Raw genomic sequence first — 27,010 nt, 5'->3', positions numbered from 1 at the left:
CCAAGCCCATTCGGCGGACAGAAACCATAAGCACCCTCGGTCTCTTCCCGCACTCGGGTCCCCAAGGCACCCTTAGACACCCCAACCCCCACCGCACACTTTAAAAACACATTTAAAGCACACCCACCCAAAGAATGGGAGGAACTGTAGTTTCTTAAGGGTGCTGGGAATTGCCAGGAGCAAACTACAGCTCCAAATTTGGGAGGGAAAATGTGCGTTTCAGTTCTCCCTTGGCGGCTTTAGGAAAGTCTCGGGTTTTCGCCTGTAAAATGGGAACAAGCCTGATAGACCTCACTGAGCGGCTGAAAAACACTTAAAACCCATGGAGCTTCTCAGGCGACGGGGTGGGCAGAAAGAAACGTCATCCTGCTTAATTTCCTTCACTTCGCTTTTCCTGTGTCTGGGAAGTTTGGAAAATCATTAATGATCCCACCTCGAGGATTGGAAGTAGCAACAGCGGCAGTGATATTATTTCGAGTAATTTGATCAATACTTGGGCAACGCTCGTGGCCCGAAGTCGAAGCGCTTTTGAGATCAATTCGATTTGACGCGAGAGTGAAGCTCGTGTCCGCCTCTCCTTGAAATCCATAGGACTGAAATGTGCTGGCCTTTGGTGCGATTTCCCTGATCTCTCCACCGTTTTGCGATCCTCTACAGGCTTAACACCCCCTGGACTCAAAAGGTCTCACTTCTGAGATGACACGTCTAGCATTGCACGGCCAGTGTTTGTTGTCGCTCTCAGACGTCACCAAACTGGCTTTTCCTTTCTCGCTCTCTTCTCTTCTTCTCTCTCCCTGACTCGACCATGTCGGCTTCTCCCTCCCGATCGCCTTTCTCTCCGCCTACCTTTAGCCTCCTGTCTTGGTCCCAGATCCACGCCAAACGGATGTAAACGTTATGGCAATGGGGGTGGGGGTGGGTGGGAGAGAGAGAGAGAAAAAAAAAACCTGAAAAGGGAGAAGTTGCTGTTGAGTGATACAGCTGTTACGACATCTCACACAAATAAACGGCGCGCCCTGCCTTTTTCAACCACTTTCAAAGAGAAAAGAACGGGGGGGGGGGGGAGGAAGGGAAGAAAGATCTGAACTCGAGGATTTAAAACCCAGCCTGGAATCGTTCACAAACGGGTGCTCAATCTGAGTGGACGCATGTTTCTGTGCTCAATACAATAATACGGCGCTCGCCTCTGGCTACCGAGCTGGAGACGAAGCGCCACTTAGGTTGCAATCTAGGCAGCGAGTCCCATTGAATTGAATGGGGCTTGCTTCTAACAGGAAACTTATCAGCTTCCATAAAAAACAGGTCCGAATCTAGGCACGTTGTTTGAACCTGCTGGGTCAACCAAGGGAGAGTTTCGGAAGGCTGCCCTATGAATTGGGACTAAATCTGGTTGAAAACAACGGGACTTACTGCGGAGTAAATAAGAGAGGTGGTCGTTGTTGCTTTAACTGTCTGCCTCAGAATAACTCTTTTCTTTTATTTCTTTTTTTTAGTGGACAAGAAATGAGAAGTCAGGTTTTGCCTTGCCAGATTAAAAAAAAAACCGAATGAGTAAAGTTTACGATTAAAATATTGGTCTCTAGTGCTCTCTCCCGCCTGTGTTCTTCAAAACACACACGCGCGCACCAGCTAGGCAAAGTAAACTCTTGTTCCAAGTTGCTAGTGCTGTCGATGGAAATGAGGTGGTCAAGAAGAAACAGTGGCGAAGGCCTCGGCTTTGCCTCCCTCCCAATGAAGCATTAGAGAGGCCCTTTTGTGGCTGCTGCAGCAGCGGCAGCACACCATTTTGACCTGGAAAGGCACAACAACATCCTGCTTTGCTTGAGCTGAATTCAAAAAGCCTGAGGGGTGTAAACGAGGGGTAGGAGGGTAGGAGGCGCGGGAATCACCCATTCTGAATCTGTTTCTAGAAAATCCAGGCTAACAGCCATCGCGGAAAGGGGGAGGGGGGAGAGAAGGACAAAAAGAAAAAGGAAAGTCTAGGGCTGCTGCAAATATTCCCTTTCTGACCGGGATGTGAAAAGGGGCTTTACATTCTGTGTGAAATCTCCGTTGTTGTTTGGCAAACAATGGGCGACTGGAAGGCTGAGGGAATGAATAGGCAATCCGCAGGATGCGTGCGGGTCAGTGCTTGGGGTCTCAGTCCTAAAGCCCTCTTTCTGAGCTTGCCACAATAAAGTAGCATGAGGTTTTAAGGCTTTGCTGGGTCACCGGCCATCTCCTATTATTCTACACTTCACAACAACAACACACACACAATCCCTCGCCCCCCCTTGTTAATCAGCACTGACCAGAGGCCCCTTTTGGAAACAAGAGGAGCAGAGTTGAAGAAACTCTCTCCCTCTCTCTCTCTCTCTCTCTCTCTCTCACACACACACACACACACACACACACACACCCTCAACAGGCCCTCCTGAAAGCAAGATCTCCCATTGGCACTTTGGACCAAAGTTTTCCACCCCCCTTTCTTTTTATCATAACAAAGCTTCCAACTCAGACCACAAGAGAACTGGACTTTTCTCCCCCTGTTTCTGGCCTTCTCATTCTTTCTCTCTCTTTCCTTGGCTCTGAAGATGATGGAGACTTTGTTGCAAGTAAGGATGCCTTTAGGTCAAATTGCTCAGGCCTAGCTGGGAGCTGAGATTGGTCCTGGAAGGGAAAGCGGCTTTCTGAGCATCTACTTTGGTGAGGGAGTTAAAAATGGAAAGGGGTTTGGTTGGGAGTGTGTGTGTGTGTGTGTGTGTGTGTGTGTGCAACTGGGCCATGTGCTTTAGAGCTGATGGATTAGATGTCATTCCTGACGTTGTCTGAGGATTTCTTTCGTAGTATAGTGTATCGACTCTGGCAGGAGTTTGTGTTGCCTGGTACTGTCCAGTGTAGAAGAATGCTTGCTACTAACGGGAAGGGACTATTTTGTACATTAAAAGGGTAGGGAAATTATTTCTCTATGAGCAGAGATGGCAAAAGAGCTTTCCAACTCTACAGTGTTATGATTCTATGATATGTGATTATGATTCATGCTTTAAAGTATAAATAAGTGACTGTTTCTTTGCTTGGGTATTTTTTTAAAGTTCAAATTTATTTTAAGGTGAAGGATTTACTGAATTGCCCAGAAAGCAAGTCTCTATATAATCGGCAATGTAAGGGTATAATAACTTGTCAATGCCTATATATCAAACCCATGAGAGGTCCCCCCCCCCTTTAAAACAATAAATTTGGTGCTACTGTTTCTCTCTCCTAAATGCAATTCTTAGAGGTTAGTCCCACTGAATGACTTAGTCAGTCCAAGGGCATGACTAAGGCTGCAGTCCTATGCACACTTATTTGGGAGTAAGCGCCATTCAACAAAGTGGGACTTGCCTCTGAGCAAACAGAGATAGGACTGAGTTGTAAAGGAGCAATCATGTGCACACTTGGGACTAAGCCCCAGTGAACTCAGTGGGACTTACATCCAAGTAAGCATGCACAGAATCCCACAGCACATTTAATTTGATTGGAAGCAAGATAGCTTCTTCTTCTTCTTCTTCTTCTTCTTCTTCTTCTTCTTCTTCTTCTTCTTCTTCTTCTTCTTCTAAAAAGGGAAATAGATAGTTTTCTCTGCCAGACTAAACTGCCCAGGCTTTGCAGTTGTTGTTAAAGGGCAGAGCCTTATATGTACCTGAGTGGAAGAAAGCAATTTATGCCTGTGAAGAGACTGTACAAATTGAATCCCTTGTGTATCTTGGGATGGGGGTAACTTATGCTTTTCAAATGATTTATTCTGGGGTGGGAGAACTTGCTTTCTTAAAAGGATTCTTTTCAATTTACAAAAAGGTGGAGGCTATTTTTAGTAAATAATTTCTAAAAAGAAAAAAAAAGATGTGTGAATCAGGGTGGTATCACTAAACAGGTAAAAACTCTCAGATAAACTTGAAAGAAAGTATCAGCACAATTATTTAGATGGGATTCTTTGTGGTATGCATATTCAGGGAGGGTTTTTTTTGGGGGGGGGGGACTGTAGGGGCCCCACACTCAGGGCTTTGCTGATGAAGACAAGGAAGATCTTTTATGAAACCACCTAAGGATTTCTCCTCATTCACACTGGGAACCCCAAGACTTGCACCATTTATGAGATATTCACCTCCCCGCTTACAGTAGTAGCATTGTCTCTGTCCTCTTTCCTGTCCTCTCAGGATTGTGTTCCTCAGATTTTGCAGAAGTTGACATTTCAGTAAAGGAGTAATCAAGTGTTATCTAAATTATTTAGAGCCTGGGATTAAAGGCCTTAATGCGGAGTGCTGACAAGCTTTCAAATGTAGTCTGGGGAGGGGAAAAGTTTTGTATTCTCTCCTCTCTGTATAGACTTTGAAAATAATTTCGATATGTACTGTGAATTGTTTTTATTTTTTAGAATTTATGCACAGATAAGATGAATAATTCTTTTACAAGTCATTCTCCAAAGGAATTAATAAGACCCTCCAAAATACAACCCAAGCCTATTACACCCAGGATTGTGGCATCTGTAATGCCATTTTTTTTAGAAGAACAGTTGCTTTCATAGGTACTTGTTTTTTTAAAAGAGCCCTATTGTTTTGAAACTCTTTGTTGGTTTGGTACACAGAGTGTGCATTAATTCAGTAAATCTTCATATTTTCCCTGTTAATCTTCTGCATTTGGAAGCTTTGATCCAGCATTTCTTGTCTTCCCAAACTCCCACTGACTTCCTTCTCATGTGTACCACAGAATAACTGTGACAGTTAATCACAACATTTAACCTTCTCATTTAATGTTGATAAATGTCAAATTCTACTTGAGCATATGGCTTCGGTTGGGTGATTTGAATATATGTTTATTTAACTTAGATTTTGTTCTTTTCTTCTTTTTCCTCCTTTTTTTTGTAAAGGCAAGTTACCATATCAGTAAATTCTACTATAATGGTATATACAATTTACCATTCATTCTCATATGTTGTAGTACAGGGAACAGATTGCTGTATATTTAAATGGGGGGTAGCCTGGTGTGAATTTAATGCATGGTACCAGAATGAGATTCTCTTTGACATACCATTTAGAGCTAATATTATCTTAGATAATGGGCAACTTTCCCCTGGTTTGCTGACAGAGAAAAGGAAAATGTCAAGGTTAGGTTTTGCAAAGTGTTATATTTGAATAACATTCACATGTTCTCCTAAATTAGTAAGATTGCCCCCCCCTTACTTGTATTAATATGCCATTTTATAAGGTCAAATTCTACCACATTTTCTCATGCTGTGGAGTACAGTATTCTATCATTGGCCTCATCAACTTTAAAGTGTAGACTCTTGATGCTGGGAGGAATGGTTATACTTGTCCCATAGGGATGTATGGGAGTGCTTGTAGCAGAAAAGGAGAAAGGCTCCTCGTATATTACAATATCCTTACACAATTCTCTAGTGACATAAATTACCCATTTCTGATTCATAGAAAGTGTCATTAATCAAGTAGCATTGGAATAAAGATGTGCACAAAGTCATGATTAGGTGATTGTACCAAGTGTTGAAAATGTTGAATTTAGATGTTAACCATCTGAATGTGTTTTATTTTTTTTTATAAGGCATGAAATGGTGGGGAAACTTAGTTTCTGTTGGACAGTAGGAATACCTGTATGCCATTTACAGCAGAATCCTACACATATCTGCTCAGAAGTGTCTCACAGAGTTACTCATTTGTACTCATTGTACTGTTTGTGAATGACTTTAATTGATTTCATGGAGATGCCAGGGATCAAACCTGGGGCCTTCTGCATAAAAAGTATGTGCTCCACCACTCAGCTAAGGTCCTTCCCCTAGTATAAAAGTTGTGTAAAGGTATCATCCTAGAAAACACATTATTTGTTCTCAATGGGACTGACTTCAGAGTAGATATGTATAGAGTTGTGCTATCAGTGGATTAATTGGTTAGACTGCCGTGCATCCCATACATGTCTACTCAGAAGTCACAGAATCATAAAACTATAGCGTCATCAAGTCTAATCCCTGACTGAGCTATCCAGCTACACATCAGTCTCATGGAGCTTAATAAGGCTTACTCCCAGGTAAGTGGGTATAGCATTGCAGCCTGAATAAGTTAAAATACTTTGACGGGTTAAAAAAAGTTGCCTCCAATTGCAAAGGCAACAGATTTTCTAAAATGCTGCTTTTGGTTTTTGTTTAATCTATTTAACCTAGTAAGCTGCTTTAAATCAAGTCAGGCTATTTGTTCAGCTGGTCCAATTTCATCTGCTCTGACTGGCAGCTTCCCATTATAAATATAACTTATATTTAAAAATCAAACCCCACCCAGTGTTTTGGAGAATCCGTTGCCTGATCATTTGGGGAGGGGGGCACCTTTTAATCCACCAGAGTATTTTAATTGATTCTAGGAGAGGTCTTGCCCACTATCCTTTTGAAATGGAGATGCAAAGGATTAAAACCGGGACCTCCTGCATGCAAAGCTCTCTACCACTGAGCTGTGGTACTTCTCCCTACTAGTATGAAAACTGTGGGGCAGGTGTCATCCAAGAAAGGGCATTCTTTCTTTCCCACATAGGTGAGGATTCTTCTCTTAAGAGGGTGCCTGCTGTGACATGTGCATTTGTCATATAAAAGCACAGAATGAACTCCCCCCCTTTTGAAACTATTGTTTTTGTTTGTATGTAAATTTAATCAAGTGATCGACTAGCAGCACAATCCTAAGCAGACTCAGAAGCAAAGCCCGTTTGGATCAATGGGGAAAATGTGCTGCATTTGATTCATTGGTTAAGAGTCTTTAATTAGATGACTGTCCCAGTGGCTAGACTAGCACCCCCCCTTCAAATAACAAACATCCAAAAGCTATCAGAGAAGCCTGACATTTCAATGATTAATTTCTGAAGCTTATTTTGATATAGAACATTCATAGGATTGTACATTTGGAAGGGGCTCTGATGATCATCTAGTCCAACCCCCTGCAATGAAGCTATCTCATTCAGGGATTGAGCCTGCAACGTTGCATTATTATGCTGTTTTTGACATACAGCTGTCCCCAGTTTTCCATATTAAAACACTGGGATTATTTATGTTGTTTGGGCTTTTAAATTTTTTTTAAACCTATCAAATTAAAGTTGCCCCTCTTGCGGTAAAACAAAATCTTACCACAAGAGCTTGCTTGGAACTGATAACAAGAAAGTCACATTGTTTCCAGATAGAAGCAGCTGTTAAAGGAAGGTGGGAAAGAAAGGGGGAGACAATGTTACTTGGGAGCTAGAATAACAACAGCCGCAAAGCTTGGCTCTTAAATTGTAGTACAGTGGTACCTTGGTTCTCAAACGCCTTGGTTCTCAAACGCCTTGGTTCCCAAACACCAAAAATCATGGCTCCATCCAGGGTTGGTGCCAGCATGCAGCACCCTCATGAAAATGCCAGGACCCATCATCATGGATACAGATCTGGTCTGTACCACCCTTTAATTTTTCATTTTTGTCCAGCACTGACAGGAGTGCCAAGCCAATGTGACTGTACTTGCCAACCTCATTTTTAATTCCCTCACAATGCGGTACCGTATGCGCTCATTGTGTGAGGGAATTAAAATGATGGTTCAGGCAAGTCTAGCCATGTGGGTCCAGTGCTCTTGTCAGTGCACGTATTCAGGTAAGCCTCCCAGGTGTGTGCATGTGGGTCTATTCCAAAGGCCACTCAAACATGAAGAAGCCAGGCCTGGCTGATCAGTGGTCACTAACTTAGGGCTCTCAAAATGTTAGGCAGGACCTCTGTACTGGAACCTGGCAATCCTATCTGACACCACTATTGACTGATTGAAAGCTGCCTGTAGCCATTCCCAGTGTCAACTTTCAGAGAGGGCATTCCCTGTGGCAGCCTCTAAGCTATGGAATTTTCTCCCCTCATAGGTGCATCTGGTACCTTCATTGTATAACTTCCTTCTTAGGTTAAAGGTCCATCTCTTTATGCTGGCCTTTGATATCTATGGTTTGTTGTTGTTGTTCAGTCGTTCAGTCGTGTCCGACTCTTCGTGACCCCATGGACCAGAGCACGCCAGGCACGCCTATCCTTCACTGCCTCTCGCAGTTTGGCCAAACTCATGTTAGTAGCTTCCTATGGTTTGTAGGATCCATCTAATTCCTCTGATTGAAAAACTGGTTATAATCTTGTATTTTTATATTGCTGTAACCCACCCTGAGGCCTTATGCTGAATGGTGAGTACAAAAGCTGAATAATAATAATAATAATAATAATAATAATAATAATAATAATAATTCAAATGCACCACAAGCTTGTCAACAAATGCCAGATGAGTGAGGGAAAGCTGTATTATTCAGTGCTGAATGACATAACACAAACATGAAAACAGCCTCTTGTTGTTGTTGTTTTTTTAAAAAGTTAACGGGATCCTGATATTCCAAACATGGCAACTAGATAATGTGATGCCCTCTAGATGTGTGAACTGTGGATCTCATCAACCCCAACTAGCATGGCCAATGGACAGGAATGATGGATGTTGTAGTCCACAACATTTGGAGGGCACCATGTTGACTCCACCTGGCCTAATGAGCCTCGTTTAAATGCAGGGGCTTGTTCCTGAGCACCCTCTCTTATCTAGGTCCATAGGAAATTGATCATGCCCACCATTGGCTCTGCTCTGAACTCTCTTTGACTTTTGTGACTAGAAAGCACAAAAGCTCTCATCAATAAATTATGCCAGCGAGGCATATTTGCATAGATTCACTTAATTCTCTTTAATTTATTCCAGTGGTGAAATTAAGATTTCATAGAAATCATGTTGTTTGTATCCTGCCTTTCCTCCAAGGAGCCAAGAATAGCAATCAGGCCTCACAACAATTCTATAAAATAGTGTGGGTTGAAAAACAGTATCTTTATGAGGTGTCAGAAAACTGCTTTGAGGGTGTTGGTTTTTTTTAACCATCAAGTGGTATATACATTTTAGGAAACAATTAAATTATGAAATAAGAAGGCATTTGCCACAGATTGAGGCTGACATGTGGTCTAGAGCAGTAATGGGAAGGAGCAATACTGTATGTGGATTAGAGTAAGGAGGAAAAGCTTGAGGCATGACAAGTGATAGGGAAGAATGAGGAAGGCTTATATGTTGGTCAGCAGGAACACACACAGGGGCACACAGCAGACGTGGATACTTCTGGCTGCCCTCTAGCATACAACACAACTGGAACAAAAGGGATAAATCAAAACAGGAATGTTTTTGAGGAATAATACAGACCCCATGGTGACATCAGGACTGGACAGCTTGTCAGTCATGCAGGAGGTGGGCAGGCAGGGTGTCTGATGTCCTAGCTAATGTTAATTTCTGCTTTTGACCTCCATCTTTTAGTGTGTGTGTCCCCCTCTCAACTGAGAACATACCTTGAAGGGGAAAGTGGGGTGATGGAGATGGGAGTTTCTCCTTTTGCCACATTACATATTTATTTTCTGTCATATGAGATCCCGCTGCTACTGCTTTTACCACAAATAGCTTGGGCAAGGCAGGGACCAAAACTTCCCCAAAGATCTGTGGCCAAAAGCTAGCAGCAGCTGTAGAAATATCACAATCTCTTAATGGCTGCTGAGCTGACGGTGTTATTTAAAATAAAAATAAAAATAGTGTAACATTCATAAAGACATGTGGAAGCATCCCGGATATCTGCTGTAAGCAGAGTGTTGTGAATGAAAACTCAATGGCAAACTGCTAGTTTATTTACCAGTACATTTTTAAACAAGATCTCTATAGTTGTGTGGTTGTGTGTGTATGTGGGGGGGGGGTAGCCTGTTTATAAAGAGTTAGATGGTGCTTCCCCTCTATGCCAAATCCCATTTATCTGAGAGTTGCTGGCACCTTCGATAGAGAAAGTGTGTCCTGCACACATTCTGCCTCAGTGTAAAGAACTGGTGCAAGGAGTTCACAGGTCCACAGCTGAGGTTGTAGGGAGTGTAGAGAGTGAGAGAGGCCCTGGGGCCAGTTCAGACAAAAAGCCAAGAAACAGCAAGAGACCACAGTCAGGGGAAGAAGGCCCCAAGCTATGTGCCTGGTGTTAAAACAGCAAAAAGGGCTTCTTTTTGTGTGTGAGGGTTGAGGGGGGGGGGGAGGACAAATATGGTGACAATTTTCAATTGTTGAGCCTCCATATAAATTCTTACCAACTCTGGGTTTGCATAACATAGTAAGGGGAATTGGATACATCAGTCCCAGTTCCATTTAGAATCAACTTGTGAAATCAAGTTTGCGTATTGTGAAAAACCCCATCCCTTCCACAGTGCCATCAATAAAGGTCCCAAAGATCTGTACTGAAATAAGCGAGTATATTTTAATTTAATTATGCGGCATCCTGGCATTCTCATTTTCTTCACCATTATTTGATTCACTAACCCTATTATTTTATTCTCTGTATGTGTGTGAGAGAAGGAAAGGAAAGAGATAACCTGTGTACCGGTATTTCCACCCAAAGTTCAGCAGTCATTTTTGTACACCCACAGGGCTCTTCTCTTCTGAATCAGAGAGTCCAAAGTAAAAGCTGCATTCAGCAATCTGTTCAGGAGCTAGGCTTGAACTACAAAGAAGCCTCACGGGCATCATTTTTTTTGGGGGGGGGGTATCCTTCTTACCCCTGTCTCTCATATTGTTCATTACATTTGCTTTTTTCTATTTAAAAAGGATGTGCACTGGCTTTTTGATATATCCTGAACCAAATCAAGCTGATTTGGGTGGTTTTGGGATTTTCCTGTTGTGGATTGAGGCAGTCCCAGATTGCCCCAAGTCAGGGATACCCAGTGCAATTTGGGGCTGTCAAAATGGGGGGTGGTGGTGGAGGTATTGGGCAACCACATGCTTAATTAGAATTTTCTATCCCAATTAAACATGTGGTCGGGGGGGGGAGCAGGGAGATGAAAGCAGAGACTCTCACCAGTCTCCCCTCCACTCCTTTCCAATGATCACATGTTAAATTAGAGGTTAAAACCCTGATTAAACATGTGGTTTGAAGGTGGGGGAGGAGACACAGGTGAGAGTCTGTCCTTGTGTCTCCTGCTCCTTCTTCCCACTGCTAACTACATGTTTATTTAGGATTTTAAACCCTAATTAAACAGGACTGTGCAAGGTCCTCAATTTACTTTGGGGCCTGGGCTAAGCCTGGGACAGATTGGGCCCAATCTGAGGTGCTGAATCACACCCTGAAATGGATTGGGGGAGGTGCTGTGCACAGCCCTGTTATGTATGACAGATTTGAAACAGGGTCACCTCAGTCATGGTGGTTTAGAAGTTCTTATATTTTGAACTGCTCTGGGATCTGCTGATGAATGGTGGTATACAAATTTAACAAATAATAACAATAAGTTTAGCAGAGTAACATATTCTTGCCCCCACTACACTGGTTCCTGCAATTCCCCAGCTCCCCAAAATACATTTTGTCTATTTCAGGCTTATAGAATTTGAAAGAAGGTGAATGTACTCTCTTTGTGAGGAGGAATTAGGCTGCATTCCACCAGCCATTACACTTATTCTGTGTAGTGAGATTGTTTCAGAGTGCAATCTTGTCTTGCGAGGCACCACTGTACTCATAAGTATTATTACTGTTGAGTATTATTACATTAAAGTGCTGCATCAGAGGCCAACCATTGATGTTCTTATTCTTAACCATTATTAAGACTTTGAATAGTTCTATAGTTTAAAAATAATTTTATTTTTACACATGGGAAGCTGAAGCTGAGATAATGTACCTTGCCCCAAAGCACCAATGAGGGCCATTTCATTTCATTTCATTTTATTTCCATGCCATTCTATAACTAGTGTTCTCTGGGTGGCTGACATCAAAAGTTAAAATACAATCCCCAAAATCAATGCAACAATAAAATGTATATGTGGTATAAAACCAAACAGCAGCAGAGATAAACACACGAATGCTCATTCATGGATGACCACAACCTGAAACAATGACCTGAGGGGTTGATGTGTAAGTCTGTGGGAAAAAAGCAACAAAAGAATTTTGTGGCACCCTAAAGACTAACAAATCACATTTATTGATTTTATTAGAGCACTTTATACCCTGCCTTTTAGTGTAAATAAATACACCATTCATAGTTCAAACCACACCACCACACATCAAATGCCATAAACAGAGTTTGGGGTATTGCTTTCCTCACCTCAAGAATAAAGTAATTTACATACTGATTGCATGTGAGGAGATAGTGTGAGGAGTTAGTGAATGATGAGTGAATCAGCCCAGAGGAATGGTGAGTCTACTCCAAGGACAATACTCTGTCCCTTGGACTACAAAGGTTTTTTCTGTCAGATGTTGGATATGTACTTGGGCCATCTCTCTGTGTTGATCATTAAAGTTCTGGATGCACTCATACATAGGTACATACAAGCAAGCAAGCAAGCAAGCAAGCAAGCAAGCACACCACCTCCATCCATTTCCTCTATTTCTCTGGCCTGTGGCAGAATCTCAAAGCACTGGAGTGGGGAGGAGAGATGAAGACTCTTGGATTTCCCTAACCCCAGCTTTAGGGCCCACTCAAGACATTTCGCTACCTGAAGCAAAGAACAAAAGGGAGGAGAATGGGTACAAAATTAGAATGAATTGGCTCTGTCTTTAATTGGCTCTGACTCCATCGGTTGTTGGTCTGCCTGCTTTCTGCCCTACCAGTCCCAATGGGCACCAACTACTTTATAAGGATCAGATGAAATGAAACAATTCAGGGAGAGAAGGAGCCAAACAGAGCTGGTCTCTCAGCTGAGATGATGGAGCAGCTTCATGTCCAATCTTTCCTTCTAGGTAGGTGAAATGGATTCTGGCAGGTGACTCCTGAGAGAGAGGGGGGGAGGGAGGGAGGAACCTGATGGAGCTGGTCTCTCAGCAGACCTGATACAGGGACCCTGCTTCTTAACTTGTGAACTGCCCTGAGACCTGTGGGTATGGGGTGGTATACAAATTTTATTAATAATAATAATAATAAACTCTTCAGCTGCTGCAACCTGATGGATCTGTCACATATCAAGTCAGTTCATTGTCTTATCTGGGTTGCATCCAGTGCTACTTCTACTCAGAGTACACCCATTGAAATTAGTAGCCATGGCTAACTTCAGTCCATTAATTTCAGTCGGTCTACTGTGAATGAAACTTACCTGGACACAACCCTATGTCAGCAATTATCTAAGACCTCATAAGAACATAAGACCACTGCTAGAGCAGAGCAAAGTCCATCTAATTCAGCATCCATAGTGGTCCAAACAAATGCCTATGGGGAGGACATGAGCACAACAGCATTCTCTCTTCTTGTGCTCCTCAGCAATTGGTACCCAGAGGCATACCACCTGCAGTGCTGAGGTACAAAGCCATGGTGCCTAGAAGCCATTGACAGCTTTATCGCCCACAAATTTCTCTAAATATCTCTAAAGCCACCCAAGCTGGTGGCCATTACTATGTTTTGTTTGACTATGCATTCTTTGAATAAATTCTTCCTTTTGACTGTTCTGACTATTACAATGGGCAGATTCACTAGATGACTCTGTTCTAATATTAAGAGTCTTGGAGAAAACTCCACCACACCATGCAAACATTAATATACCTCTATCATGTCCCCCATTAGTTGCCTTTTTGCTAAATTAAAAATCTCATGCACGTGCCTTTCCCAGCCCTGCTCTCTTTTAACTGGAGGTGCCAAGGATTGAACCGGGGCTCTCCTGCATGCAAGGCACGCACCCTCCCACTGAGCTATGGCCCCGTGTTGTATTGACTTGGAAGTCTATTGATCTTGAACCATTATTAGTTGGCATGCAGTCTCATAGGAATAAGCTCTTTGCAAGTTTACTGGGCTTTAAAGTGAAGAATATTATTGGTGTAGGTTCTGTGTAGAATGCTAGACCATTCATAAAACAAAAATTATAGCTGCAAGTTCCTTTCTTTAATGAGTTGTTTCAGGCTTGTTGAGTAAAGTTCAAAGTATACCTTGCAGAGTAATTACAGTTCTAAATGGTATAGAATATATAATAAATTATATAGCATCAATATTAAACCTTATGCCATGCTCCTCGTGAGAACAACCCATTTCACAAGTTTTGTTCTTCATGTCGTTTGATTCAATATTTGACGTTAAACATTCTCAGCTAAAGAGAAGATGAGATGATTATCTCCCAAAGCTCGTTTAAGCCACCGTTCATTGGGTTGCAGCCAATTTGGCCTCAGTGATGATCATTGGCTTAGTTTATAGCTTAATTTGAGTACTTCTTGCACCAGGAAATAAATGTCTACCATGGCTACTACCGCATCAAAATGGCATCACTGCTGTATGTAGTGGTGTCATGCTAGTGCCAAATGGCACAAATTCATGCCTCCACAACCTGTGACACATCAAGATAAAGACAAGCTGAAACTCCTCTAATCCTTTTTCCTTTTTCTTTACAAAGTTGTTACCGTACTTCACCAGATCTTAACACATTACAGTATTTGTAAGAATGGATTCCAAGTTACATTGAATTTGTCCATAGCAAGTCTGTGTTTATATGCAAGTTGTTCATATGTTGCATGTTTGTATAAGTCTTCAATCCAATCGTAGAAAGGAGACACATTTTTATTTTTCCAATTTATCAGTATCAGTCTTTTTGCTGTGATAAGGGCACAGAGAAACCACTCATATTGTCCTTTTGTAAGGTTTCATGTGCTGGGTATATAATTCAAGAGGATATTTTGCTCTGTAACGGTAAGGTTGTTCCATACAGTTCTGTTGATAGTTTCAGTTACCTCCTAGCAAAACTCTTTCAATATAGGACAACGAAAAAACATATGGAAGCTCATCTCATCCTGATTATCTTTGCTTAGAACATAAGAGCTTGCTGAATCAAGCCAATGGCCAATCTAGTTCATGATCCTGTTCTCATAGTGACCAAGCAAAAACCTGTGGGATTTGTGGTTAGAAGTGTGCTTTAGATAAGTAAGGAACCTTCCTCTTAACTTTCTTCTCAATTTGAGGTTACCAACTTAAGCTGCACTCCTAACTACAGTACCTATACAGTGGTACCTCTGGTTATGAACTTAATTTGTTCCAGAGGTCTGTTCTTAACCTGAAACTGTTCTTAACCTGAGGTACCACTTTAGCTAATGGGGCCTCCTGCTGCTGCTGTGCTGCTGCCGAACAATTTCTGTTCTCATCCTGGGGCAAAGTTATTAACCCAAGGTACTACTTCCAGGTTAGCAGAGTCTGTAACCCAAAGTGTTTGTAACCCGAGGTACCACTGCACTCAAAAGTAAGTCCATTGATGTACACTCACAGTTAAGTGAGATTAAGATCGTAACTGGGAGCTCAGTGGGACTTATTTTTAAGTAGACATGGTTAGGATTTCACTGTTAGATGCCATGATTATCATAATCTGTAAGAATTTGGCAAAACAAACCACAATTTAAAATTGTGTGTGTGTGTGTTTGTACTTGAATGACACCTAAAAGCCACGAGGAATGTGCCAATGTGGAAATCTGGTGTGGTGTATTAGCCAGCAAGCTAGGCTAGGATTTCAAGAAGCAAGGTACAAATCCATACTCACCTTTGAAACTCACTGAGTAGCTTTAGGTAAGCCTCTGCCTCTTATCAGAGCTGTTTTGGAACTATAACTATGTTTCTGAGTTCACTTAAAGCAAATTACATATTTAACAATTTTATAAAACAACAACAACAACAACGATTTAAAGATGGGTATGATGCACTTCACTATAAATGGCCACAAAGTTCATCAGAACATTTAAAATTATACCAAACCAACAAAAGCATTAAACAAAATTTATAGCTCACTTCTAGAAAACCGGTCCTTTATCATCATATTTTACCCTGTGATATGCATGTTGGGACCCACTCTTTTCCCTTGACTGTAATGGTCAATATGCAACAAATGTATCCCATTCTACTTGCACAACAGGACTGCTCCCCCCCTCTGCTTGCGCACCCTACACTCTCCCTAAATCTGCTTCAGAGAGTGTTGTGGGAACCGCTGGAACAAATTTAGGTGGGCATGGGGAAAAGAATGGAGAGGCAAGTCCTGTTGTGTAAGCAGAAATTCTTGCACTGACGGGACCATAACTTAGCTCTGCTTTAGATACAACTTTATCTGTTTCAACTGTTTTTAATATTGCATTCTTAATCAGTTGTAAGCCACCCTGGTGAAGGATGGGTAAGAACTCTAATAAATAATACCAACAAAAATATTACCATACAGGCCCACACAGTTAAAATACTCAGAAGTCCTGTAGCAAGAGGAAGAATTTTAACTGGTACTGGCATTTGAACTCTCTCTCTCTCTCTCTCTCTCTCTCTCTCTCTCTCTCTCTCTCTCTGTGTGTGTGTGTGTGAAAGTGCTCCATGTTTATGTGCCATAAAAAACCTGGGATTCGCCTGACAAAAACCCCTTAAGACATTATTTCTGAATTGTAAGCAGAACGTTATTGCTGAATCCACACCTCAATAAATTATGAACCTTTTGGAGACCCGTAGCAGGAGGTGTTTTAAAGTTAAAAAATAAAGAAGAGAAGATAAATAGAGGGCATCATGCATTATGATGGCAGTTGTTTGTTCAAATCCTAGGAGAAACAGAAGTGGATTAACAGGCTTTAACTTCACTGTTTGAAAGGAAACATGTGTCTTTGCACAGGGTGAGTAGCAGGGTGAAGATGTACTATTATTTGCTACCTTTTTGATGTGTCTTGTTTAACATTTGCTCATATGTTTAGTCAAATGAGACAGAGCATTTGTATATACTTTACTGAATGAGGTGGGACAGTTCTAGGACATGAGCGCACCAATGATATAAACTACACACATTATTCTGTCAAGGTGATGGCTAGGCCGGCAAGCCTGGACATTAAATACAGCGAGACACAATCAATCTTCTGCTCAATTGTTTCGGTTGCTATCACTTGATCTGTTCACATCTAGCAATATTCAAATGCTGTGAGAGCCACAAATCCTGAGGAAAATTTAGCTCAGGCTATGTACATGCTGTACCTTTAGATCATATTCAAAACACATTTACCCCTGTAAAGAATTCTGGGTTTGTTAAGGGTTGCAGGGAATCACAACTCTGTGCGGGGTAAACTACAATTCCCAGTATTCTCTGTGGGGGAAATGTGCTTCAAAAGTGCTTTCAATGTCTAGTGTGTATGTAATCCCAGTCTGTTTTGCTAGGCTAATGCACATAAACAAAGCTCCACATGGAGGCCATTTTTTATTTTATGGTTACATGGCACACCTGCTCTACATAGCAAGCCAGAGCAGTGGGTCACCTCACAAACTGGACACTGCAAAACACCACAAAGGGCTTTGTGGGAGTACAGAGAAAATTGCCAGACCATTAAGTGCCAAACCTCCTCTCAAAAATGGCTTCCCTGGGCAGATCAGAAACCACAGAGAATAATGACCTTTCAGTGGCTGTCTTTCATGTGAACTGTCACCAAATGGAAATTGGCAGAAGAGAGTCAATCAGACAGTGATGATTTTGGTACCACAATGCTATGCTAGAAGATTGATGTAGGGAAGTTGTGTGGAAGCTGTATTTCATTAGGGTTTTTAGTATTTTGACTTGTGTTTTATGGCAGCCATGCTGACTCTATGATTCTTCTATTATACTAGCAGATGTGCAGAGGTCATCATATGTAGTGACACAAAGGCTGGTATCAGACAAATTTAGTAACACATCTGGTCTCCAACATGCTATCATGTCTTGGCCTTGACATCTACGGTATTTAACCTGGTATGCATTTGTAGAAAAAAGAAGAAACTGATGATTTGTGCATCTGATTTAAATTTAGAAGTTAAATGGTTAACACATTACTTTTACTTAGATTGGGATGAGGCACATGTGACTCTCCATGCCTTGTTGACTACAACTCCTAACACAATCCTGAGCATTGGCCATGCTGGTTGGGGCTGATGGGAGGCACCACCTTAGCTACCCCTATTGTAATGTATTAAACCTTGAAAAGTCACAGCAAGCCAACCAAAATCTTCAGTTGCAGTTGGTCAACACTTTTTTCAACCCCAGCTTTGGTCAGTGAGAAGCATGCAGAGGCACACTTTCACTTCTTCAGCCCTCCACATCCTTTAGCCCTGCAGATGTTGTTGGTCTACTAATTTCATCATCTCTGATGTCTGAGGGACACCAGGTTGGAGAAGGTTGCTTGAAAGAAATTAGGCATCCAGGAATATAGTCGCTTTATTGATTCTTAGTATGAAAACCACTCATCTTACTGGTAGATGGGCCCTGCAATACTATATTATTATTATTATTATTATTATTATTATTATTATTATCATCATCATCATACCATTATTTCTTAGGTAAAAGTAGCTCTTTGTCTCCAAATGATGAAGCAAGCAACCAAAAGAGAAATCACCCACCAAACCACACAGCAAGAAATATTTTGCATAAATACACACATCTCCAGAGAGAATGAAAGGAAAAGATGTCTTAAAAATTATGGTGATTTAATTTTATTTTGCCCAAGAATGACATTCTCCTGAGTATTTGTGAAAATGAAGATGAATATGCAGGGATCCATTTGGTTGCTTTTGCGCCAGATGGCCAGTTGCAGAAGCTGAACTAAGCTGAACTGATTGATTCATTTTTGCCATATTGCACGCTGGCATTTACCAGGGTTCACATAATTCAAGTACTAACATTTTTGGTGCCTTTTCACTTTCTAAAGATGACCTGTGCTTTCCTAATTCACCCCCCTTAGTTCCTTAATCCATAAGGAAATAAGTTATTTCTCCAAGTAAACTGTTTCTATCTCCCCCTCCCCATGCGTCATAATAGAGATTTAGTAATAGAAGAACTAATGAAATAGGATAAGAGACCAAATACAAGAGACAAAGCTGCACGTAGCATGTTGTCACCAAGCCTTCTGCTAAAGAAGTTGAACTCAGGACGCCTGAAGAACTTGGTAGAAATAAGGTCAAACTTAGGCTGAGAGTGAAAATAAAAATATAATTAATAGAAAAAATGTATTCCGCTTTAGTTTTACTTTTGAAATGTTATGGCCATGATTCAGATAACAGAATTATGGTGGCATGAATAGCACAATGCATACAACTTGGTTTTCTCTTATAAACAGCTATCATGCCAGATGTGAGGGGGGGCCTTCTCTGAGGTGGCTCCCGAATTATGGGATGACCTCCCCTCTGATGCACATCTTGCAGCAACATTGTCTGCTTTTCAACAATTAGAATTAAGAAACAGGGTGTCTCTGAGCGCACAATCAGCCCATATGGTTCTTGTGCCAGAAGGCATCTCATAGCCATTCTATGAATAAAGCTACTCTTGGTTTTCTCCCAAGCTTTCTTTATTAGGGAAGCCTAATTTATAAAGAAAAACTCTTATCGTTGTTGCTGTTTTTTAACAATTGGAAGTTGGAAATCCTTGACCAGCTCCTGCAGATCATCAGATCTCCCAGTAGATCTGCATCTACCTTCTGCCTGCCCCTGCCCATAGCTGTCAACCTCCCCCTTTTTTGCAGGAAATTCCCCTATCAGTACTATGGTCTATAGCAGGGTTGGCCACCTCCCAAAGACTTCTTCAGTTTTTTTACAGAGTAAAAAAACTGAAGAAGTATCTGAAGAAGTGTGCATGCACACGAAAGCTCATACCAAGAACAAACTCAGTTGGTCTCTAAAGTGCTACTGGAAAGAATTTTCTATTTTGTTTCGAGTAAAAAAACTGGCAGTGATCTACCCCTTTTTGGGGGGGTTCAGGTCAAAGTTATTGAGCTTCTTTTAGGAAGGAAAGCCCTGTTTTGGGGTGTTCAGGTCAGTGTTGTTGAGCTATTTTTAGGGAGGAGGAAAGCCCCACTTTTTGGGGTGCAGGGCAAAAAATGCTGAGCATTTTTAGGGGAGCCACAGTTGTTGAGCTTCTTTGGGGGGAGCCAGTGATCTACCAGTGATCTACCACAGACATTCAGTAATCTACCGGTAGATCACGATCTACCTGTTGGACGTGCCTGGATAGTATAGTACTGATAGGGGAATTTCCCGCAAAAAAGGGAAGGTTGACAGCTATGCCCCTGCCTTAGGCAAGCCATTGCCTCTCAGCTTCTGCTTCCCTGCCTCCCTTGCAATATGTGGAGAATAGAGTTTATTTGTTCAAGGTTATTTGTATGGATTCCTGGAATAAAATGGATGAATTGCTTTGTATACTCTAAAGTGAAATGGTTTAAGGCTGAAGTGCAAATGGACTTTAACCATTGGAAGCTGCCCAACTTTGGGTGGGGGATGATGAAGCTATGGGCTTCTGGGAGGTTGCTGGACTCCAAATCCCATCTGCTCTAAGCAGCATGGCCAATGGTCAATGATGATGGGACCTGCTACCTGACATGGTTTTCTCCAAGGACACCCAAGAACACTAGATTTGCCAGTGCTGAGAATTTTCTGCAGCAGATCATTTGTCTTTTCAGTTTATTTGGACTGAACAGTTATTTAGACCCAGGGAAGAGCCAATGCAGTTGAAACTAGTTTAGTTTAGCAATGAGGAAAGATTCATTTTAGGGTTGGGGTTAAGCATGATGCTGGTTTCGTCACTACATTGAACTAGCACTGTGAATCAGCCTCTCCAAGCTCATGAAAATGTAGCAACGTATGCCTGTTCCTAACTTCCCTAAGTTGGGGAGATTTTGTGAAGGTATTTCAAGGCTAGAACTCAGGACAAACCATTTACAGTACTGTGCCCATTAGAAACCCACAGTTAAGTTGAGAGATAGATATTTACTACGGTAAGTTAAGGGGAACCTCTCTGTCCAGAAGTTGTGCACTTCTGAATATCAAATGCTGTGGATAACCAATGGCAGTTCCTTCTGCTTTGCTTGCCTATGAAATTTCAGAGGCTGGATTTTTGTTGAGGGGGGGGGGGAATGTTAGATAGGCCTTTGTCTGATCTAGCAAGGTAATGCTAACATTCTTAATGACTTAATGACCATATTAAGTGCATTTTGCTCAAAATAAGGAGGGGGGGAAATCCCCATGATTGTATTACAGTCCTATGACCCTAATGTTTGATAATATCCTTTCACAGTTACATAGCATCTGACAAGCAACATGCAAATGAATTGATTGGTTCTGCTTGCACAAACATAATACCACTGGTAGCTACATTGGTGTGAACTGGTGGTGCGGTTTAAAGTTCTCTCTCTCTGTATGTACTGTAGAAGAAGAGAAAGAGATAAGAACCCCTCCCAGATATATAATCCTCAAAACTTTACTTCATACAAACTGCAGTTTCTAGGCTGCCCATTGGGGAAGTAGGATTTATAAATACTCTAAATAAAACAAGCAAGTAAACGATGCCATCAGATTATAGCCATACGTCCTTATGCAGTGATGTGTGGTTAAAAGAGCTTCCTCATCTTGAAACTCCTTTCACTTTCATTTCAGTTGATGAAGCGGATTCAGATGAATGTTCCTTTGTGCTCCCTGATCACATTCAGAAAAGCCTCATGTGTGCATTAGAAACCATGTGGTACTACAGATGAGAGCAATGAGCTACAGTCCTATACCCTCTTACATGCACATAGACTCGCTGAAACAAGGCATGGACAAATGTCTCAGTCTGAAAGGGGATTAAGTGGTTGCAGGATTGTAGTCTAAATGTGTGATGGGCTGTTATTTAACGCTGCAGCATCATTGCTCCTAGAACATATAATACTAGTGGTTGAGAAAATTGTGGTTGGGTTGTAAAAATAACTGCAGCTTCTTAGAGAGATGGCATTTAAAAACAAATAAATAGTAATATTTTTATTGCTTTTGAAGATGTCATTAAATAGACTTTCTAAACCTGACCTTCAGCAAACTCATTCAAGAAACTGAATATTTAACCAAACAAACCCGAACAAAAAGCAGATGGCCCAGATATAGAAAGTCTGACAGGGGAAAGTTCTTTCATGTCCAGAAATATAGGGTCCGTTAAAATAAGCATCAACATTTCTTAAGAATTCCCTGTGCATCTTTTCTACAGTCTATAACCTACATCAGTGGGTTAAACAAAACAGTCAGAAATCCCAGACTATAGGATTGAAAGGGATTAAAAAGAGTGAACCTACAGTACTTTTATTGACCTAGGTCCTCACATTAACCTGATCTGATCCTATAATTACTCTGAATAGAATAGGGCTTACAGTCCTCCTTAATAACACCCCATGCTTTTTATTCTATAAAGAGCTTTTCCATTCATGTGGCCCCTTCTTTTGAGATATACAGATCTGTTGGTAAGAAAGAATATGTGTGTGGCTTTTCTGCCTCTCCAGGGGAGAAAACTACCTAATGTGGTGTCTAGCATGCTTGCCTGCACACATGGTACAAATATTACACACACACACTTCTTATTTCACTTTTTAAACAAAATAAATTAAAACTAGTTATTATTTCATGTTCTTTAAGAAAGAAAAGAAGCATATATTTTTTTAAAAAAATATTTTTTGAACAGAATCTTCAGCCACAGTTATTCTCCTTATTTGGGACTTGTTTGATGGATTCAGCAGTGTTCTCTATTTGTCCTTACATTGTTTTCCCACATGGCTTCTAGAATTGCTGCACAAAATTAAAACCTAGTCAGAATGACATATGGAAAAATACCCTATATATGAACACTACATGCTACTATAATTAATAACTGACGTTTCCTCTGATTTCTGTAATACCACTGCAGCCGACTGATAAGGACCTTTAGGAGCATGAAACTAGGGGGCACATTAATAATTATAATTTTGCATGAGTGTGAACAGTCACACAGTCATTTGAGTCTTTAAAATGAGCTAAAGAGTATGAGTAGGACACCAAGATAGAAAATGGAGATTTCCCACCCCCACCCCACCCCTGAATAGGGTAGGACATAGGTAGTGGTCTATCCTTGCTTTCCAGTCTATAATTAATTCATAAGCACAACATAAAAATCTCACTGGAGGTCTCTGTTAAGTACGTCCATCTTAAAGTTGCGGGTGTTTGGGTTTTTTTTTTTAAGCCATATTTATTTTCCCTGAAGAGATGACTTAATACTATTCTGAAAGTAAAAGTTCTTTATAATTGTCATAAGCAATTCAGTTGCAATGCATATCATGAAGCAATTAGAAGAAACAGTAACATGGCTTTCTCCCCTAGACTTCTCCCACTCCCAGGTAATAATGTAACATCTGAAGGAGACAAACTTCACTCTTTTGCATTCTTCATTGTGCTAGATACTGCTGTTGCTTAACTCATTCCTGCCAGGTAGAGCCCATGCAACAATTACGTTTGCACCAACCAGCACAGTTTCTGATACTTGCTGCTTTCCTCCCCAGATTTGAAGGATATGAATAACCCATGCTGCCCACACAAAGCCCTTCTGAATAAAAGGGATACAGTTTGGTGGATTACCTCTAGAACATCAACGCAATCTATTTTTGCTTTCTGCTGCTATTATTTTTGTTTTTTTAAAAAAATCAGCTTAGCACTTTAGGCTGCAATCCTGCAGCACTTTTCACCCGTGAGTAAGCCTCATATAAATAAATAGGGCTTACTTCTGAGGAAACATGTACAGGCTTGCACTGCTAGCGGTTTTTTCCACAACTGCTTCTGTAGCTCAGGTTCACTCTTCAGGGCATATTTACACTATGGGCAATTATGTTCTGTACATCCTTTCTATCTTGGTCTGCTCCCCCCCCCCGCCCAATTACAAGTTGGTGTGGTTCTCCCTAGGCAACTGATTACATGAAATATAAGCAGCTTCCTGTAATATTCCTCTTCTTTCTAATGGGGAAAAACGTTGAGCACTTTAATGCTCATAAAAAAAATAAAAATAAAATCCAGCTTGCAATTCATGTGAAATCTAAGACTGGTAAGACTTCCCACTGAATGTGGGTATAATCTCACATATTTTACCCTTGATAGGGAAAGGCATTCAGAAGCATGATTTTAAAAGAATCAGATCTGAGCATGGATGTGCAGCATCTCAATGCAGGGAAGTGAAGAACCAGCAGGTTTGACTTGTGGGTTGTATCTCTAGCCATGGTGCCCCTTTCACTCCTCCCTCCTCCCATTTTTTCCCTGCTATGGCTCAGCAAATATCTCTTGCCACCAGCACCACCACACAGAGACAAGATGGGCTCCTCCCGCACACATTTGGATGGGTTTGGCCAATGTCCCAACAGCGTCTTTCTTCCTGACTTAATTTGACCAGACCGTATCGCAAGTGACATTTACATGAATCAGTGAGAGAGCATCGTGGCCATTAAGGCTACAAAGGATTTCATTTGTGTAATTTGAAAGGGCAACAATGACAAGAGTGTGAAACTGTTTTACTCAAAAGGGCTACAGAGAGGTTGGCATATATTTAGCCTTATAATTGGCTACAGCAAGGTACCTGCTCCTTCCCCCAACTGCTGTCTAATGAACCATACAACTAAGCATTGGGCTGGCTTGGGTTGCTGTACAGCTTTTCAAGTAGCAGCAGTGCCTGGTGGCTGTGCAGTATCCTGACTCATTTTACTCTGATCATTCATCTTTAGTGTTTTCTAGATGGGAAAATGGGTCTGCTACAGGTTAAGAAAAGCCAGAAGAGGAAGAGGACAAGAGGGGGGGGGGGGGGTCCTTGCGCACTTTATTATGACACGGGCTGAGGCCTGTGCAAACTGGGGAGAGTGCCTTTTTCCCATAACACTATTCCTGCTCTTTAAACTCCAGGATAGAAAATATGTTGATGAGGCTACCATCACCTGGCTTTTTCTGTAGTGTCCTCCTAGCTGTGAAATTAATTACCTGCTGAAGTTTGGAGCCGCTTTCCCAAAACCTGTGTCCTCCAGATGTCATTTAACTGCATGTGGCATCCCTGACCATTGCCCATGCTGACTGGGCCTGACAGGAACTGTAGTCCAATATACCTGGGAAGGCACCAGTTAGGTTTTGAGCTATTCACAATCTTGGCTCTTTTTTTTTTTAACTTGTCTGTTTAAGGAAGACTTTCTGTGGTGAATATCTTCCAGTTTGATGGGGTTTTTGCTTGCACATTTTCTTTTATTTACATTTTTTTAAAAAAAGGTTTTGATTATTTTATAAAGTATTTTCTTTTCAAGTGCTCCCTGACTTGGAAAGCTTTGTTATTGAATGGCAGGTTATAAATACTTTGAATAAAGAGATAAAAATAAACATCTTAGAAATATGCAACTCTCTGCTGCTTCCTGCAAATGTTGGCAGCAGAGAGCAGTATGTAGTCACGAGGCCTCAGCTTGCTGGGACTGTTGAGCTGAGCTGAGCTGAAGTAAAGAGGCAGCCCTGTCACTTTCTGCCTTTTAGCCTGGAGCTCAAAAGGCAATGGGAATTAGACTCAATACAGAGTGGTATCCTTCAGACCCACTCTCGCCATGGGATCTTATATGGCTACCTGGAAGATGTCCTCTTCACAGATTAAAGGAATACGAGGATGCACCCCCTCCTTCAAATCCTCACCTCCTGCCTCCCAAAGCCTTTTTGAAGGCTTCACAGTTGCTGTGATTGGTCCTAATTTTAAGCCAGCAAGTGACTGCCTTGAGCTGAATGGGGGGTTGTTGTAGGCCATCTACTGAGCAGTGGTGGACAGTGGAGTCTCAATTTCCAGTGGCATCCTGTGCAACTCTGACACTCAGTGCCCCCACCTCTTGCCTTCCATTCTACATCATAGTTGCAGGCAACACCCCGAGCCTCTCCTATACTCACTTCTTCACCGAGCTTCATGAAGGCCAGGTGATACCCGTCTTGAATTGAGGGACTCAGATCCAGTTTTTCCAATAGGATTTCAGTGTGTGGCCTGAAGGCATCTGATACAGCTATGCTGCTGAAACTAAGAAGGTCTAGGTCTGGTCAGTGTTAGCTGTATGTATGATACCCTGAGAAATGGAGGGTATAAATCAGGGATGGGGAATTTATGGCTCTCCAGATGTCGTTGGACTCCAACTCCTATGTTTGGTCAGGGATGATGGGAATTGTAATCCAGCAACATCTGGAAGACTACAGCAGTGTTTTTCAACCACTGTTCCACGGCACACTAGTGTGCCGCGAGATGTTGCCTGGTGTGCCGTGGGAAAAATTGTGTTTATTTGATTCCTATTCAAGAGAATTACTTTATATATAGTCAATATAGGCACAGAGTTAAATTTTTTAACATTTTCTAATGGTGGTGTGCCTCGTGATTTTTTTCATAAAACAAGTGTGCCCTTGCCCAAAAAAGGTTGAAAAACACTGGACTACAGGTTCCCCAGCCCTCACATAAAGTTTAAAGTACTACAGACAGTGGAGGAAGTAATTGGCCTTGGAAACATTGTATGATCTGAGACTGATCACCTCTGTGACTGCAGCAGTGAAATGTGTCCATTGGTTCCCATTTTTAGAATTTTTAATTTGAAAAATGCTCAGAGTTGTTGAGTGTTTGTTGTGTTTGCCCTTAATGTATCACCATGCTGCCCTCTTTACAGATGGAAGACTGAGGATGAAAGCCAATTGAGACAATCATCTGAATCACATATAGCATGCCAAGGAGAAGGCTTGACAAGGCAAACCATTCTCCCGGACATGCTGGTGTTCAGTGGTGCAGATACTACACAAACAATGGGGACATTCAAAGATGCAACTCCCCTCCCCCTTTTAACCTAAGATAGTGCATTCCAGGAAACTCCTTACTACTTGATGCTGCTGATTGTGTAAAATGGCTCTGAGTGAGTGAATTGCTCAAGGCCACGCAATGAGGCATTGGAGAGGTGAAATTTAAACTTGGTCTCCCAGTTCTACTAACTGTCCTTATAGCTGCTCCTCCTGATCTGCTCCTGGTCTGTCACTGCTTGTCCCCAAAATTAGGGGACTAATAAATCACAGTATCCCATGGTTTATCTACCTTGAAAACATGTAAAGAAAAAAGAAAAAAAGAAAAAGAAAAGAAAAGTCTAACATACTGATCAAGGGGAAAAAACACACCTATCTTCAAATTTAAGATTTGGTCAGACTCATTTTTCCTACATCTAATAGGGTTGGTTTGCCTACTGC

General features: G+C 41.5%; 1 long non-coding RNA gene across 1 annotated transcript in view; it reads left to right on the top strand.

Annotated features, from left to right (window-relative positions):
- Positions 1–2,350: 2,350 nt before the first annotated feature.
- LOC117050023 overlaps positions 2,351–27,010 on the top strand; it is a 253,172-nt gene continuing 228,512 nt past the window's right edge. The window contains exon 1 of the long non-coding RNA XR_004427045.1: positions 2,351–2,594. This is a non-coding gene — a long non-coding RNA (uncharacterized LOC117050023). The remainder of the gene's footprint in view (positions 2,595–27,010) is intronic.

Source organism: Lacerta agilis, chromosome 7 (genome assembly GCF_009819535.1).
Source record: "Lacerta agilis isolate rLacAgi1 chromosome 7, rLacAgi1.pri, whole genome shotgun sequence".
Classification (NCBI taxonomy): domain Eukaryota; kingdom Metazoa; phylum Chordata; class Lepidosauria; order Squamata; family Lacertidae; genus Lacerta; species Lacerta agilis.
This window is presented reverse-complemented; position numbering and strand designations above follow the sequence as displayed.